The sequence below is a fragment of the Scyliorhinus canicula genome, chromosome 28 (genome assembly GCF_902713615.1).
Source record: "Scyliorhinus canicula chromosome 28, sScyCan1.1, whole genome shotgun sequence".
In the NCBI taxonomy this organism is placed as follows: Eukaryota; Metazoa; Chordata; class Chondrichthyes; order Carcharhiniformes; family Scyliorhinidae; genus Scyliorhinus; species Scyliorhinus canicula.
The window spans coordinates 2,339,489-2,355,374 of NC_052173.1; the positions used below are offsets into that span (position 1 = coordinate 2,339,489).

Below are 15,886 nucleotides of genomic sequence, written 5' to 3' on the forward strand. Positions count from 1 at the left end.
TTCAGGATACAAAGAAGTGACATTTATTTACAATGACACAGCAACAGCAACGTCCCTTGCTGCTCACTCCTCTCTCTCTCTGCTGGTTCCAAACTGGCCAGCTCTATTTATGCAGGGAGTCTGCTAATGATTTCTCCGTCCCCCTCATTGGGGAAGCTCATACTCCCAAAGAATTGTCATTAGGCCCCAGCCAGTGGTAAGCAGGCAGGTTATAACACTGTGCCACTGTGCTGCCCCTCTCCCTTGCACATTTCTAAACTTTGCCCCTCGCACCGTAAACCGATGCCCCCTGACTCTGCCACCTTGGGGAGGGGGGGAAGCTTTGACTATGCACAATGTCCATACAAAAAAAATATAAAATAAACATTTGACTGCTCACAAGAGTGTGGTCAAATCCTTTGTCCTTGTGGGTGAAGGCAGTTGGCCCTGTTGCCAGCTGTGGCGTCTTCTTGCTGCTGGAAGCTGAGCCAATCGGCAGATTGAACACGGGGAGGAACTGGCGCCACACAAGCGGAAAGCTCGCCGCGAGCGGACGCAACTTGCAGCTCGTCTCCAAATCACAAACCCAGGCAAGGGGGAAAAAAACCCCACCTTCTGCACAATTAAAAGGAGTCTCCGCCGAAGAAGCCGCATTTGCAAAAGTGCAAAACCCGCAAGAATTAAATGGGAACGAAGTCGCCTGTGCTTTTCGTGTGAGGTAAAGCGGCGCCAAACCTGGAAGCAATTGGACTTTCATTTTGACTGAAGTGATTAAGTTTGTTTCAAATCTTCTCAATTCGCCCTTACCCCTGAATCGAATAGTTAGTCGAGGGGGGGGGGGGGAACAATGAGGAAAGTTAAAGAACCTTTTTATATTTCGAGTTTTAAAATCTTGATAACGCTTTGACGCGTTATTGTTTGGGGGGGGGGGGGGGGGGTGTAAATTCGCTCGTCGCCACCGCCTGCCACTTTTTGCACTGAGAAAACATTTTATTTTTTTTTAAAGTTGTTTTCCAACAAGCTTAACGCAATTCTGGAAAATGTACCTGAGAAAGAACCAAATGGACGTGTTTTCCGAAATAGTTGCATAACTTTGGGGGCGGATTTGTATTTGCCATGTTATTTGGAGTCAATAATTTTAGTCTCGTAAAAAATATGTATTTCTTTACTGTTGAGGCTAATGGCACCAGAGACAAATGTTGCTGGTTGATCATTGGGTGAAGAGGCAATGTAGCAGCCCATTTAGCTGCTCTGCCATTCCTGTTGGTTGTACTAGATGCCAGTCATGATGGGCACCTATCATTTGGCAAACATGAAATAACAGCAGAAAGTAACTCTTGACCAGACAGCAATTTGTGGTGAGAGGAACAGCTAATGTTTCGGGTCGATGATCTTTCATCCGAACACTTTTGAGTGGATTATTAAGGAGACAAGCTACTACAATTCAAACCGATATGGAATGCGAGATTACAGACTGCTTATGATGATGCTTGTAGGAGGAAGGAACTGCAAATGCTCCTGTTTCATTCGATTTTATTACACGAGCATAATGTTTTTTTTATCCCATCACAGTGTGTTGGCGTCACTGCATGATTGCCCATCCTAAGGTGGCAGTGAGCTGCTGCCTTCAACTGCGGCAGTTCCTGTGGTATAGGTACACCCACAGTGCTGTTTGGAAGGGAGTACCAGGAGTTTGGAGAATTTGGGATTGTTTTCCTTGGAGGAAAACTAGCCTGAGAAGAGATTTGATGCAGGTATTCAAAATTGAGGGGCCTGAACAGAGATGTAGATTTATATTTGATTTATTGTCCTTTATTGAGGTACAGTGCAAAGTATTGTTCTGTGTACAGTCCAGGCAGATTGTTGCATACATGGAAAAACATAGGACATACGATAAATACACAATGTAAGTACATAGACATCAGGTCAAGCATACGGAGTGCAGTACTACTCTAGAGAAGATGTGTGAAGAGATCAGTCCATAAGAGGGTCGTTCAGGAGTCTGGTGACATTGTGAAAGAAGCTCTTTTTGAATCTGTTTCGTGTGTGTTCTCAGACTTTTGAACAACACCCATTCCCTCCGACACAGTGGCAGCAGTGTATCTTGCAGAGAGGAACTCCCCACTTGTGAAAGGATCAAGAATGAAAGGGCACAGTTTTTCAAGTAATTAGTAAAAGAAGCAAAAGTGAACAGAGGAAAAACCTTTTCAAGCAGCAGGTGGTTAAGGTTTGGAATGTGCTGGCTGCCTCCCAGGTAGGTGTAACTGAAGCATTCCAAAGGAAATAAGATTAGTTACCTGAAAAGGAAAGATGTGCAAGGTTACAGGGAGAAGGTAGGAGATTGACATTCAGCGAGTTGTTCTTTTGGAGAGTTGGTGCAGACAAAATGGTCCAAATGGCTACCTCGTGCGCTGTAACAACTGATGGTGATTTTTGGCCTAGCGACAGTGAAGGAACGGCCGATATATTTCCAGGGCAGGATGGTGTGTGTGGCCTGGAGGGGAACTTGCAGATGGTGGTGTTCCCCACATATCTGCTGCTCTCAGTCCTTCTCAGTGGTAGAGGTTGCGGGTTTGGAAGGCGCTGTCGAAGGAGCCTTGATAAGTTGCTTTAGTGCGTCTTGTAGATGGTACACACTGCTGCCACTGTGTCATAGATATCATAGAACATAGAACAGTACAGCACAGAACAGGCCCTTCGGCCCTCGATGTTGTGCCGAGCAATGATCACCCTACTCAAACCCACGTATCCACCCTATACCCGTAACCCAACAACCCCCCCTTAACCTTACTTTTTAGGACACTACGGGCAATTTAGCATGGCCAATCCACCTAACCCGCACATCTTTGGACTGTGGGAAGAAACCGGAGCACCCGGAGGAAACCCATGCACACACAGGGAGGACGTGCAGACTCCACACAGACAGTGACCCAGCCGGGAATCTAACCTGGGACCCTGGAGCTGTGAAGCATTTATGCTAACCACCATGCCACCGTGCTGCCCCACTGTGCTATCATAGAATTTACAGTGCAGAAGGAGGCCATTCGGTCCATCGAGTCTGCACCAGCCCTTGGAAAGAGCACCCTACCCAAGCCCAAACCTCCACACTATCCCAGTGACCCCACCCAACCCAACCCTTTTGGAAACGAAGGGCTATTTAGCATGACCAATCCACCTAACCTGCACATCTTTGGACTGTGGGAGGAAACCGGAACACCCGGAGGAAACCCATGCACACACAGGGAGAACGTGCAGACTCCGCACAAACAGTGACCCAAACCGGGAATCGAACCTGGTACTCTGGAGCTGTGCTAACCACTGTGCTACCGTGCTGCCCGTGTCCGTGGTGGAGGGAATGGATGTTGAAGGTGGTGGAATGGGTGTCCTTCAAATAGGAGCAGGAGTAGGCCAGTTGGACCCATGGGCCTATTTCTCCCATTCCGCAAGATCATGGCTGATTGTGGCCCAAGTTCTTTCTCTCTCTCTCTCCCCCCGCCTGCCCCCAATCCATAAACGTTGACTCCTTTAATGTTTCTCCTCCCTATTTGTGGTGCACAATACTGAAAGACACAACCATGTATTCTGGTCATTTGTTCTTTAACACGTTGCCCAAGTATCCAGAAGATCAGTGCTATTCAATAGAAATTGCTGACTGGTTACAGGGGTGACTATGATTGCTAGTGCCCAGCGCTAATTTTGGTCAGAAATGCCTTGTGTATACTTGTGTAATACAAGTAAACGTATCCCACAAGCATACTTGCTTAACATTGAGCTCCCATCAATCAGTAACAATACTAACCTAGACGGTGAACTGTTGGTTGGTCGACTATACAGGCATCATGAGTGAGCTCTCGTCTACTCTTGCCCACTGTTACATATGTGCACTTTCCAACAAGAGTCAAGAGCAGGAGCTGTTGTTGATATTCCCTTTCCTAGCCTGGAGCTGATTGGTATCTCAAATACCATCCTGGCTGAAGTACTAAAACATTATTTTATCCAGTCACCTGTATCGCAATACTCATGCTGCACAAAATGGTAATGAAAGTAGACCACAATTTAGTTTTGCTGGAATGAATTTACAGCTCTAAAATTCCTGACTGACAGATTGTTGAAAAGGAGAATTGGGGGATAAAAGCAATTACTGCAGATGCTGGAGTCTGAAACGAAAACGGACAGTACTGGACAATCTCAGCACGTCTGACAGCATCTGTGGAGACAGAAGGGAGCTGACATTTAGAGTCTGGATTAGCTTTTCAAAGAGTCATCCAGACTCGATGTTAATTACCTTCTCCAGGAGAACTAGGGGACCCAGTTTAAAGTTGAGACAACAACCAGATCAGCTATGATCTTATTGAATGTCAGAGCAGCTCAAAGGGGAAAATGGGCCCTGCAAAGTCCTATGTTCCTACAAGCGCATTATTTATGAGCGGAATAAAAATAGAACAGACCTTTAAATGTGTTTGTTTAATTTGTATGTGATTCAAAGTACTGCTATATCAAAATTAAAGTGGTAATCCACAGGATTTCAAAACCCGGCATAATACAATCTAAATATTATTTGTATTAGTTTGGCTTGAGGGTTGATTAATAGACAGAAAATCAAGTAAAAATTGATGAAGCACTTTCGGGTTGACAGGATGTAACTGGTGGGGCGTCACAGGGTTGCTGGAAAGTAAACTGGATGATGCAAGGAGGTTGCAGAGGAATATAGACTGGATGGATGGATGGATGGAGTATACAAAGAAAAGTACAGCACAGGAACAAGCCTTTGGCCCTCCAAACCTGTGCCAACCATGTTGCCCGTCTAAACTAAAATCTTCTACACTTCCGGGGTCCGTATCCCTCTATTCCCATCCTATTCATGTATTTGTCAAGATGCCCCTTAAATGTCACTATCGTCCCTGCTTCCACCACCTCCTCCGGCAGCGAGTTCCAGGCACCCACTACCCTCTGTGTAAAAAAACTTGCCTCGTACATCTACTCTAAACCTTGCCCCTCGCACCTTAAACCTGTGCCTCCTAGTAATTGACCCCTCTACCCTGGGAAAAAGCCTCTGACTATCCACTCTGTCGATGCCCCTCATCATTTTGTAGACCTCTATCAAGTCGCCCCTCCACCTCCGTCGTTCCAGTGAGAACAGACCGGGTTTATTCAACCGCTCCTCCCAGCTAATGCCCTCCATACCAGGCAACATCCTGGTAAATCTCTTCTGCACCCTCTCCAAAGCCTCCACATCCTTCTGGTAGTGTGGCGACCAGAATTGAACACTATACTCCAAGTGTGGCCAAACTAAGGTTCTATACAGCTGCAACATGACTTGCAAATTTTTATATTCAATACTGTGGGGAAATGTGAAATTATCCACTTGGATAGGAAAGCAGAATAAGAATATTGTTTGAAACAGTGAATGACTATCAAATGTTGATATGCAGAGGGATTTGGGTGTCCTTTTACACAAACCACAGAAAGCTAACATGGAGGTGCAACAGGCAGTTAGGAAAGAAATTGAAATGCCTGCTTTCATTGCAGAGGAATCCTGGCTGCAATTATGTTGTTCTTGGTGAGATCAAGAAAGGACACACTTAATTTAGATGGGTACAATCACGGTTCACCCAGACTGATTCTCGGGACTAGAGGATTGACCTATGGAGGAGAATTTTTAGTAGAATGAGCCGATATTCCTTGGAGCTTTTAAGAATGATAGGTGATATCATCGAACATGGGCTTGACAGGGAAAATGCTGAGAAGCTGTTTTTTCCCCGGTTGGAGAGTCTAGAACTGGAGTGGTGGAGCAGGTAGTGGTACAGTGTCTGGTTAAGGAAAGACATTTTCACTCACTCAAGAGCATCTGTGACTCTTTGCAATTCTTTGCTCCCGAGGGTTGTGGATGCTCAGTTGTTGAGGTTTGCTAGAGTTTTTTGGGAGGGTTTAAACTAGTTTGGAAGGGGGATGGGAACCAGAGCTATGGATCAGAGGATATGGTAGCTGTTGAACAGGCAGAAATAGTATGCAGCGGGTCTGTGAGGAAGGATAGACAGTTGATAGGGCAAAGTTGCACTCTGTGGAATGGGTTAAAGTGTCTGTTTCAATGCAAGGAGTGTCAGGAATAAGGGAGATGAATTTAGAGCATGGATCAGTACTTGGAACTACGATGTCGTGGCCATTACAGAGACATGGATCTCACAGGGGCAGGAATGGTTGTTAGATGTTCCGGGGTTTAGATGTTTTAAGAAGAATAGGGAGGGAGGTAAAAGAGGAGAGGGAGTGGCACTGTGAATTCGGGAATACATCACAGCTGCAGAAAAGGAGGTAGTTGAGGAGGGTTTGTCTACTGGGTCAGTATGGGTGGAAGTCAGAAACAAGAATGGAGCAGTCACTTTATTGGGAGTTTTCTATAGACCCCCAAATAGCAGCAGAGAGATAGAGGAACAGATTGGGCGGCAGATCTTGGAAAAGTGCAGAAGCAACAGAGTTGTTGTCATGGGTAACTTCAACTTCCCTAATATTGACTGGAACCTCCTTACTGCAAATGGTTTGGATGGAGCAGATTTTGTCAGGTGTGTACAGGAAGGATTCCTGACTCAATATGTAGATCGGCCGACTAGGGGGGTGGCCATATTGGACTTGGTGCTCGGCAACGAACCAGGCCAGGTGTCTAATGTCTCGGTGGGAAAGCATTTCGGTGACAGTGACCACAACTCCTTGACCTTTACCATAGTCATGGAGAGGGATAGGAACACACAGTATGGGAAGGTATTTCATTGGGGGAGGGGAAATTATGCTGCTGTTAGACAGGAGCTGAGGAGCATAAAGTGGGAACAATTGTTCTTGGGGAAACGCACAACAGTAATGTGGGGATTGTTTAAGGAGCACTTGCTGCGAGTGCTGAATAGTTTTGTCCCACTGAGACGAGGAAGGAATGGTAGGGTTAAGGAGCCTTGGATGACAAGAGAAGTGGAGTTTCTAGTCAAGAGGAAGAAGGAAGCGAGGATCTGACCCTCCTCTAGAGGGTTACAAGGTAGCCAGGAAGGAACTCAAAAATGTACTGAGGAAGGGGGCATAAAAAAGCCCTGGCGGGAAGGATTAGGGAAAACCCCAAGGCGTTCTCCACTTGTGTGAGAAATAAGAGGATGATCAGAGTGAGAGTGGGGCCGATCAGGGATAGTGGAGGGAACTTGTGCCTGGAGTCTGAAGAGATGGGGGAGGCCCTAAATGAATATTTTGCTTCAGTATTCACTGGAGAGAAGGGCCTTGTTGCTCATGAGAACAGCGTGAACCAGGTTAATAGACTCGAACAGGTTTAAGAAGGATGTGCTGGAAATTTTGAAAAGCATCAGGATAGACAAGTCCCCTGGGCCTGACGGGATATACCCAAGGTTACTACGGGAAGCGAGGGAGGAGATTGCTGCGCTGTTGTCGATGATCTTTGCGTCCTCACTCTCCACTGGAGTAGTACCGGATTGGAGGGAGGCGAATGTTGTTCCCCTGTTCAAGACAGGGAATAGGGAAAATCCCTGGGAATTACAGACCCATCAGTCTTACGTCTGTGGTGAGCAAAATATTGGAACGGATTCTGAGAGATAGGATTTATGATTATTTAGAAAAACAGTTTGTTTAAAGATAGTCAGCCTGGCTTTGTGAGGGGCAGGTCATGCCTCACAAGCCTCATTGAATTCTTTGAGGATGTGACGAGACACATTGATGAAGGTCGGGCAGTGGATGTGGTGTATATGGAATTCAGTAAGGCATTTGATAAGGTTCCTCATGGTAGGCTCATTCAGAAAGTTAGGGAGCATGGGATACAGGGAAATGTGGCTGTCTGGATACAGAATTGGCTAGCCGAAAGAAGACAGCGAGTGATAGTGGATGGAAAGTATTCCGCCTGGAGGTCGGTGACCAGCGGTGTCCCGCAAGGATCTGTTCTGGGACCTCTGCTCTTCGTGGTTTTTATAAATGACTTGGATGAGGAAGTGGAAGGGTGGGTTAGTAAGTTTGCCGATGACACGTAGGTTGGGGAAGTTGTAGATGGTGTTGAGGGCTGTTGCAGGCTACAACAGGACATTGACAGGATGTAGAGCTGGGCTGAGAAGTGACAGATGGAGTTCAACTTTGCTAAATGTGAAGTGATTCATTTTGAAAGGTCGAATTTGAATGCTGAATACAGGGATAAAGGCAGGATTCTTGGAAGTGTGGAGGAACAGAGGGATCTTGGGTTCCACGTACATAGATCCCTCAAAGTTGCCACCCAGGTTGATAGGGTTGTTAAGAAGGCGTATAGTGTCTTGGCTTTCATTAACAGTGGGATTGAGTTTAAGAGCTGCAGAGTTTTGCTGCAGCTTTATAAAACCCTGGTTAGACCACACTTGGAATATTGTGTCCAGTTCTGGTTGCCTCATTATAGGAAGGATGTGGATGCTTTGGAGATGGTACAGAGGAGATTTACCAGGATGCCACCTGGACTGGAGGGCATGTCTTATGAAGAAAGATTGAGGGAGCTTTTCTCACTGGAGCGAAGAAGGCAGAGAGGTGACTTGATAGAGGTGTACAAGGTGATGAGAGGCATGGATAGAGTGGATAGCCAGAGATTTTTCCCCAGGGTGGAAATAAATGGCTGTCACGAGGGGACATAATTTTAAGGTGATTGGAGGAAGGTATAGGGGAGATGTCAGAGGTCGGTTCTTTACACAGAGAGTGGTGGGTGTGTGGAATGCACTGCCAGCAGAGGTGGTGGAGTCAGAGTCATTAGGGACATTTAAGTGACTCTTGGACAGGCACATGGACAGTAGTAAATTGAAGGGGTGTAGGTTAGGTTGATCTTAGATTAGGATAAATGATCGGCACAACATCGTGGGCTGAAGGGCCTGTACTGTGCTGTACTGTTCTATGTTCTATATTCAAGAGTGTGAGATCGACCGGTTTGTACATACTAAGAGAATAAAGGGATATGAGGATTGGGCGGGGTAGTGGCATTGAGGTAGAAGTTCAGCTGTTATTAAATGGTGGAGCAGGCTTCAGGGGTTTTCCGGCCTACTCTTATTCTCTTTCTCAATATATCTGCCACGGAGATGAAATACAGTCCTGTAGTCCATTTTTAAAAATTAAAAAAGTTGGTTTGGCTTTGATTATTCTGCTCCAGCTGTCAAAACCATGCAGTGCAGGCCTACCCCTGTGAGATGGTCCCAAACCTAATATAGAATAACTCGTGCCAGTTTTAACTGCAGTTACACAACTTTCTTTGCTTCTGTTGCAATGTGCAAACCATTTTGCAGTGACACAAAATGTGCAGCCTTGTATCTGAACTATTCTCTTATCAGTTGATGAAATAAGTCCTGTAGTCACACGATAACAGTTCACTTTCTTGCTTACATTTGAGTCTAGCACAGAAGCAGACATTTAAAAAAATAAATTTAGAGTACCGAATTAATTTTTTTTCCAATTAAGGGGCAATTTAGCATGGCCAATCCACCCACCCTGCACATCTTTGGGTTGTGGGGGTGAAACCCACGCAGACACGGGGAGAATGTGCAAACTCCACACGGAGAGTGACCCAGAGCCGGGATCTAACCAGAGTCCTCAGCGCCTCAGTCCCAGTGCTATCAACTGCGCCACATGCCGCCCTACAGAAGCAGATAACCGGTCTGTGCCAATGTTCATCCTCCACTCGAGCCTCCTCACCTCTATTTCATCTGTTACCATATCCTTCTATTCCTTTCTCCATTGTGTTTATCACACTTCCCCTTAAATGTAACTACTTGTAGGGCAGCACGGTGGCCTAGTGGTTAGCACAACCGCCTCACGGCGCTGAGGTCCCAGGTTCGATCCCGGCTCTGGGTCACTGTCCGTGTGGAGTTTGCACATTCTCCCCGTGTCTGCGTGGGTTTCGCCCCCACAACCCAAAAATGTGTAGAGTAGGTGGATTGGCCACGCTAAATTGCCCCTTAATTGGAAAAAATAATTGGGTAATCTAAATTTAAAAAAAAAAAATGTAACTACTTGTGGTATCAAGTTCCACATTCTCGCTCTAGGGGTAAACATAGAACAGTACAGGCCCTTCGGCCCTCAATGTTGTGCCGAGCCATGATCACCCTACTCAAACCACGTATCCACCCTATACCTGTAACCCAACAACCCCCCCCTTAACCTTACTTTTTATTAGGACACTACGGGCAATTTAGCATGGCCAATCCACCTAACCCGCACATCTTTGGACTGTGGGAGGAAACTGGAGCACCCGGAGGAAACCCACGCACACATGGGGAGGACGTGCAGACTCCGCACAGACAGTGACCCAGCCGGGAATCGAACCTGGGACCCTGGAGCTGTGAAGCATTTATGCTAACCACCATGCTACCCTGCTTCTCTTGAATTCTCTATTGGAATTATTAGTGACTATCTTGTAGTTATGGTCCCGAAGTTTTGGTCTTTTCACAATTGGAAACCTCTTTCCTATGCCTATCCTATCTTAACAACCTTTATTGGGCCATCACTTGGTCTTTCTTGGACTAAAGTAACCTAATGGTTATAACGTCTCATTTCAGGTATCATCCTTTATTTTGTACCTTTTTTTTATAATATGGAGATCAATAGTGTGCCAAGTTCTCCAAGTATGATCTAATCACGTTTATTTATCATATAACTTCTCTGCTTTTCAATTCTATCCCTTCAGTAATGAACCCACAGTGCTTTTTTATGGTTTTAATTGCTCAGTAGTCATCTGATTTGATTAGAGAAATTGCTTGGCCATTCTTATGATGTGATCTCAGTCCCTGGATATTTCACACCCTCGATACTAAAGACAACAAATAGCACATGTTTTGGCAATCCAATCTCTTGAATCGATTTGTCTTTCTGCCTTAGGATTCATAATATATATTCTTCATGATCAATTTGTGCCATTGTTTTTTCCTGATTAATCTGTGCATTTAGTGAATGGAATGAATAGCGATATCAGATTCCCATTATTTCTATCTCATTAATACAACTGATTGCGTTCAAGACAACTGTCAGCATATTGCCTGATCAGTGGTTCTTAAAGGGACCTTGCATATCCTCAGCCCACCGTTTAATTTTAAATGAGGTCTGAGGTCCACAGTTGTTTGGCTCGTGGACCTACCCATTTCAATGCAGGTGGATTCACGCTGCACAACCAAATTCCAAGGTCTGTGTGTTTAGCTCACCAACAACTAAACACCTGAGTAATGCATTGAGGACTCGAGCTGAGCAAAGCAAGCTACTTGAGAGCTCCCAGTTTTGATAATTGGCACAGCCTCTGAGTCACAACATTTGACTTGACATGCTGCTGTGGTGCTTCCTATTTTAGGAACACTCAACCCTCGAAGCTGTTCTGACATTCAATCAGATCATGGCTGATCTGTATTTTAACTCTTTATTAGTCTTTGTTTCATAACCCTTACCTAACAAAAATCCATCGGCCTCAGCATAATTCCAAATGTTCCCCAGTGTCCACTGCATTTTGGGGGCAGGGAGTTCAGATTTTCACTACCCGTTATGTGAAGAAGTGCTTCCTGACGTCACCCATGAACAACCTAACTCTAATTTTGAGATTAAGCCCTCCTGTTCTGAATCTTCTGACCAGAGGGAAAACATTTCTCTGCATCTACCCTATTGAGTCCCTTTTTATCATTTTAAAAACTCCACTTACCCTTTGACTCGAGGGAATAGAAGGGAATTGATGCGACCGTCATATTTTAACCATTTAAGCATTCTGGTGAATCTTCACTGTACCCTCTCAAGCTCACTATATGCTTCCTAAAGTGCAATTACCACAACTGAATGCAGTTAGTCCAGATGGGTTCTGACAAAGGTTCTATACTACTGAAGCATCACCTCCTCTTATCCCTTGAGATAAAGACTATTTAAGTATTTATTTGACTTCTGCCCGCTAGCGTAGTGATTTCTCCCCATGGACATCCAAATTCTGTTGCTCATCCACAGTTCTGAGCTTCTCCCGTAACAGCCTCCCCGAACAGGTGCCGGAATGTGGCGACTAGGGGCTTTTCACAGTAACTTCATTTGAAGCCTACTCGTGACAATAAGCGATTTTCATTTCATTTCATTTCCTCATTCAGAAAATATTGTGATCTTGCCTTGGTCCAAAGTGGATGACCTCACTCTATCTGCTACAATTTTGTCCACTCACTTAATCTGTCAATGTCCCATTACAGCTTTCTGTTCCCGTCTACACTATTTACTGTACCGTCCAACTTGGTATCATCTCGGGCAGCACGGTGGCACAATGGTTAACACTGCTGACATACGGCGCCGAGGTCCCAGGTCCGATCCCGGCTCTGGGTCAGTGTCCGTGTGGAGTTTGCACATTCTCCCCGTGTTTGCGTGGGTTTCACACCCACAATCCAAAGATATGCAGGGTAGGTGGATTGGCCATGCTAAATTGCCCCTTAATTGGAAAAAATGAATTGGGTACTCTAAAATGAAAAAAAAAACGTTATCATCTGTAAACCCATTCCAGCAGCATAGAAGCGTTGCAATTTTGAGGCCCTGGTCTAATTTGAATTTGGCATGTAAGCTGTGGATATCCTGATGCTGCTCTCCATTCTCTGGAATGCTGGCAGAGGCCTGTGGTTAGGTGTTCTGAGGAAGGTAGAGAATGCAATGCAGATCCAGGGCCAGGATGGCACCTGTCCACAGCATTTTTATGGAGCCTGGCCAATGGTTTGAATGCCACAACCCATGAGCAAAGTATTCAATTTGCCAGATCTTCCCAAATCTCAGATGAGCTCTTGGCTGCGTCAAAGGATCCTGATTTCCATTGGAAAGGAGCCAGCCCCTTTCAGGTTGCTGCTTCAGCTGCCAAGCAGTAGGCCCCTGTGAAAATGACAGCAGTCTGATTGTCAGTACAAACAGAACAGTACGGTCACTGACCCTATTTTTAGTCACAACACTGAGTTGACAAAATATCCCATGATATAATTGACCCCTCTGTCTCCTACCTCCCATCCCATGTCACAAGGTTAGCTCCATTCTCCTGTGCTTTCATTTTTGCTAATTATCTCCTGTATGAAATATATCCAATGCCTTCTTGAAGTTCATATTGACAACCTCAATAGACACTCCTTTCCACCATGTGAGTGACATGCTCAAAACATTCAACTAGATTAATCAGACTTGACCCATCTTTCACAAATCCACTTTGAAAGATGGGAGGAGGCTCGGTGGAGCATGAACACCAGTAAGGACTGGTTGAGCTGTATGTAATCATGTAACTCTCTTCGATCAGCTCATACTTGTGCAATTGTTCTCAGCCGTTCTTTCTCTGGTGATTGATTCCAGTAACTGATAAACTGACACCTGTAATTTCTTCCTTGGATGATGGGGTGACACAGGACTTGCCAACTTGCCTTCTGCCACCCTGGTAGTTGCATGATACAACAATAATGGAGTTATTAACTGCTAGCAATCAATCTCTATCAATTAATCCAGTGGTGGAGAGCTTTGGGAAAATTGCCTTTTCCCTGCTAAACCTGCGATCCTCATGTTATGTCTTGAATTTTTTGCATATTGTATCCATTTGCAGTTTTCCAATCCAAAGGTACAGTTCCTGAATCCAGAGAGTTGTAGAAAATTATAATCTCACACCTGCAATTTCTTCACTTGTTTCTTTGGAGATTTGTCTTCAGTGTTTGCAGGACATTAATTTGCATGCTATTGTAATGTGTTGATTTGTTCATTCGAAATTGGGTAATACCTCTGTTAAAATAGTTCGAGTGCCATGCCATCCAAATGTGTTATGTTTTATTATTGCATATTAGTAAAAATATCCTAAATTATTTTGGCTGTATTGTGTAGCCACCTCAGATGGCCACCTGCAAAGGACCATGGGAATTGTGGCCAACCCAGGACTCAGACACACTTGGAGCTTGTGTGTGTATATGCAACCCAGATGACTAAACTCGATCGAAACCCCCGCTCGTTTGCATTCTAATGGCCCATTTCCCCAGAACAAAAGAACTGTACTCAGGTAACCGATACAGGTGAAGACTAACTGGCGCCACTCCCTTGGCTAAGAAAGCCCAAACAGCCAAGGTCAATGACCGCTCAGGACACGCCCAACCATCATGGCTCCCGCCCCTTTATTGGCCAAATTCGAAGGCAGTGATCGAAGCCTGTCGAATTATTGGGTCCAAAGCTAAGGACCGCCCCAAAGAGCGCAAAACCCCAGAGGCATAAAAAGAGACACAGACACAGCCACGTGTTCGGTCTCTCTTGGCCGCGGCCTACGCCTGAAACCAAGTGTAGCATTACGACCAGAAGGCAAGTTCAAGACCAACAATTGCTACCAGATGGATGAGCCCAGCAGAAATGAAGTCACTTCTTCTACCCAGCCACGCAAGAAGGCAGCAGCAGCAAGGTTCATGGCACCGTGGCTGGCTCTGCTGCGCAGGAGGCCAGGAAGAAGAATGGCAGGGCTATAGTGATAGGGGACTCGATCGTAAGGGGAATAGACAGGCGGTTCTGTGGATGCAATCGAGACTCCAGGATGGCATGTTGCCTCCCTGGTGCAAGGGTCAAGGATGTCTCGGAGCGACTGCAGGACATTCTGGGGGGGGGGGGGGCGGGGGTGGAGAAGAGGGTGAACAGCCAGCTGTTGTGGTGCACATTGGCACCAAAGGTAGTAATCTCAGGATTGCTACCTGTGCCACGAGCAAAGCAGATTAGGAATGTCAGGATAGATAAGATGAATGCGTGGCTCGAGAGATGGTGCAAGAGGGAGGGATTCAAATTCCTGGGGCATTGGGACCGGTTCTGGGGGAGCTGGGACCAGTACAAACCAGACGGTCTGCGCCTGGGCAGGACTGGAACCGATGTCCTAGATGTTTGCTAGAGCTGTTGGGGGGGGTTTAAACTAATGTGGCAGGGGGATGGGAACCAATGCAGGAAGTCGGAAGGTAGTAAAACAGGGACAGAAACAAAAGGCAGTAAGGGGGAATGTGTAAGGCAGAGAAGCCATAGTCAAGAGCTGGCTAACGTAGACTGGAAGCAAATACTTCATGGTGAAACAGTGGAGAACCTTCCAAGCGATTTTTCAGTGCTCAGCAAAGGTTTATACCAACAAAAAGGAAGGACGGTAGAAAGAGGGAAAATCGACCGTGGATATCCAAGGAAATAAGGGAGAGTATCAAATTGAAGGAAAAAGCATAAAAAGATTAGTGGGAGACTAGAGGACTGGGAAATCTTTAGGGGGCAACAGAAAGCTACTAAGAAAGCTATAAATAAGAGTAAAATAGATTATGAGAGTAATCTTGCTCAGAATATAAGAACAGATAATAGTTTCTACAAATATATATATAAAACAAAAAAGAGTGGCTAAGGTAAATATTGGTCCTTGAGAGGATGAGAAGGGCGATTTAATAATGGGGAATGAGGAAATGGCTGAGGAACTGAACAGGTTTTTTGGGTCGGTTGTCACAGTGGAAGACACAAATAACATGCCAGCGACTGATAGAAATGAGGCTATGACAGGTGAGGACCTTGAAATTATTGCTATCACTAAGGGGGTAGTGATGGGCAAGCTAATAGGTCCAAAGGTAGACAAGTCTCCCGGCCCTGATGGAATGCATCCCAGAGTGCGAAAAGAGATGGCTAGGGAAATTGCAAATGCACTAGTGATAATTTACCGAAATTCACTAGACTCTGGGGTGGTCCCAGTGGATTGGAAATTAGCAAACATGACACCACGGTTTAAAAAAAGGAGGTAGGCAGAGAGCGGGTAATTATAGGCCAGTGAGCTTAACTTCGGTAGTAGGGAAGATGCTGGAATCTATCATCAAGGAAGAAATAGCGAGACATCTGGATGGAAATTGTCCCATTGGGCAGACGCAGCATGGGTTCATAAAGGGCAGGTTGTGCCTAACTAATTTAGTGGAAT

General features: G+C 45.5%; 1 protein-coding gene across 4 annotated transcripts in view; it reads left to right on the top strand.

The window, feature by feature from the left end:
• Positions 1 to 410: 410 nt before the first annotated feature.
• Positions 411 to 15,886, top strand: part of LOC119958200 (signal transducer and activator of transcription 5B-like) — a 233,156-nt gene continuing 217,680 nt past the window's right edge. For 2 of the 4 annotated variants that reach the window (XM_038786579.1, XM_038786582.1), the window contains exon 1: positions 411 to 697. The gene's annotated coding sequence lies outside the window, so the exon portion shown is untranslated. Of the gene's footprint in view, positions 747 to 15,886 lie in introns of all 4 variants that reach the window. The other 2 variants (XM_038786578.1, XM_038786577.1) reach the window with 2 other exon arrangements.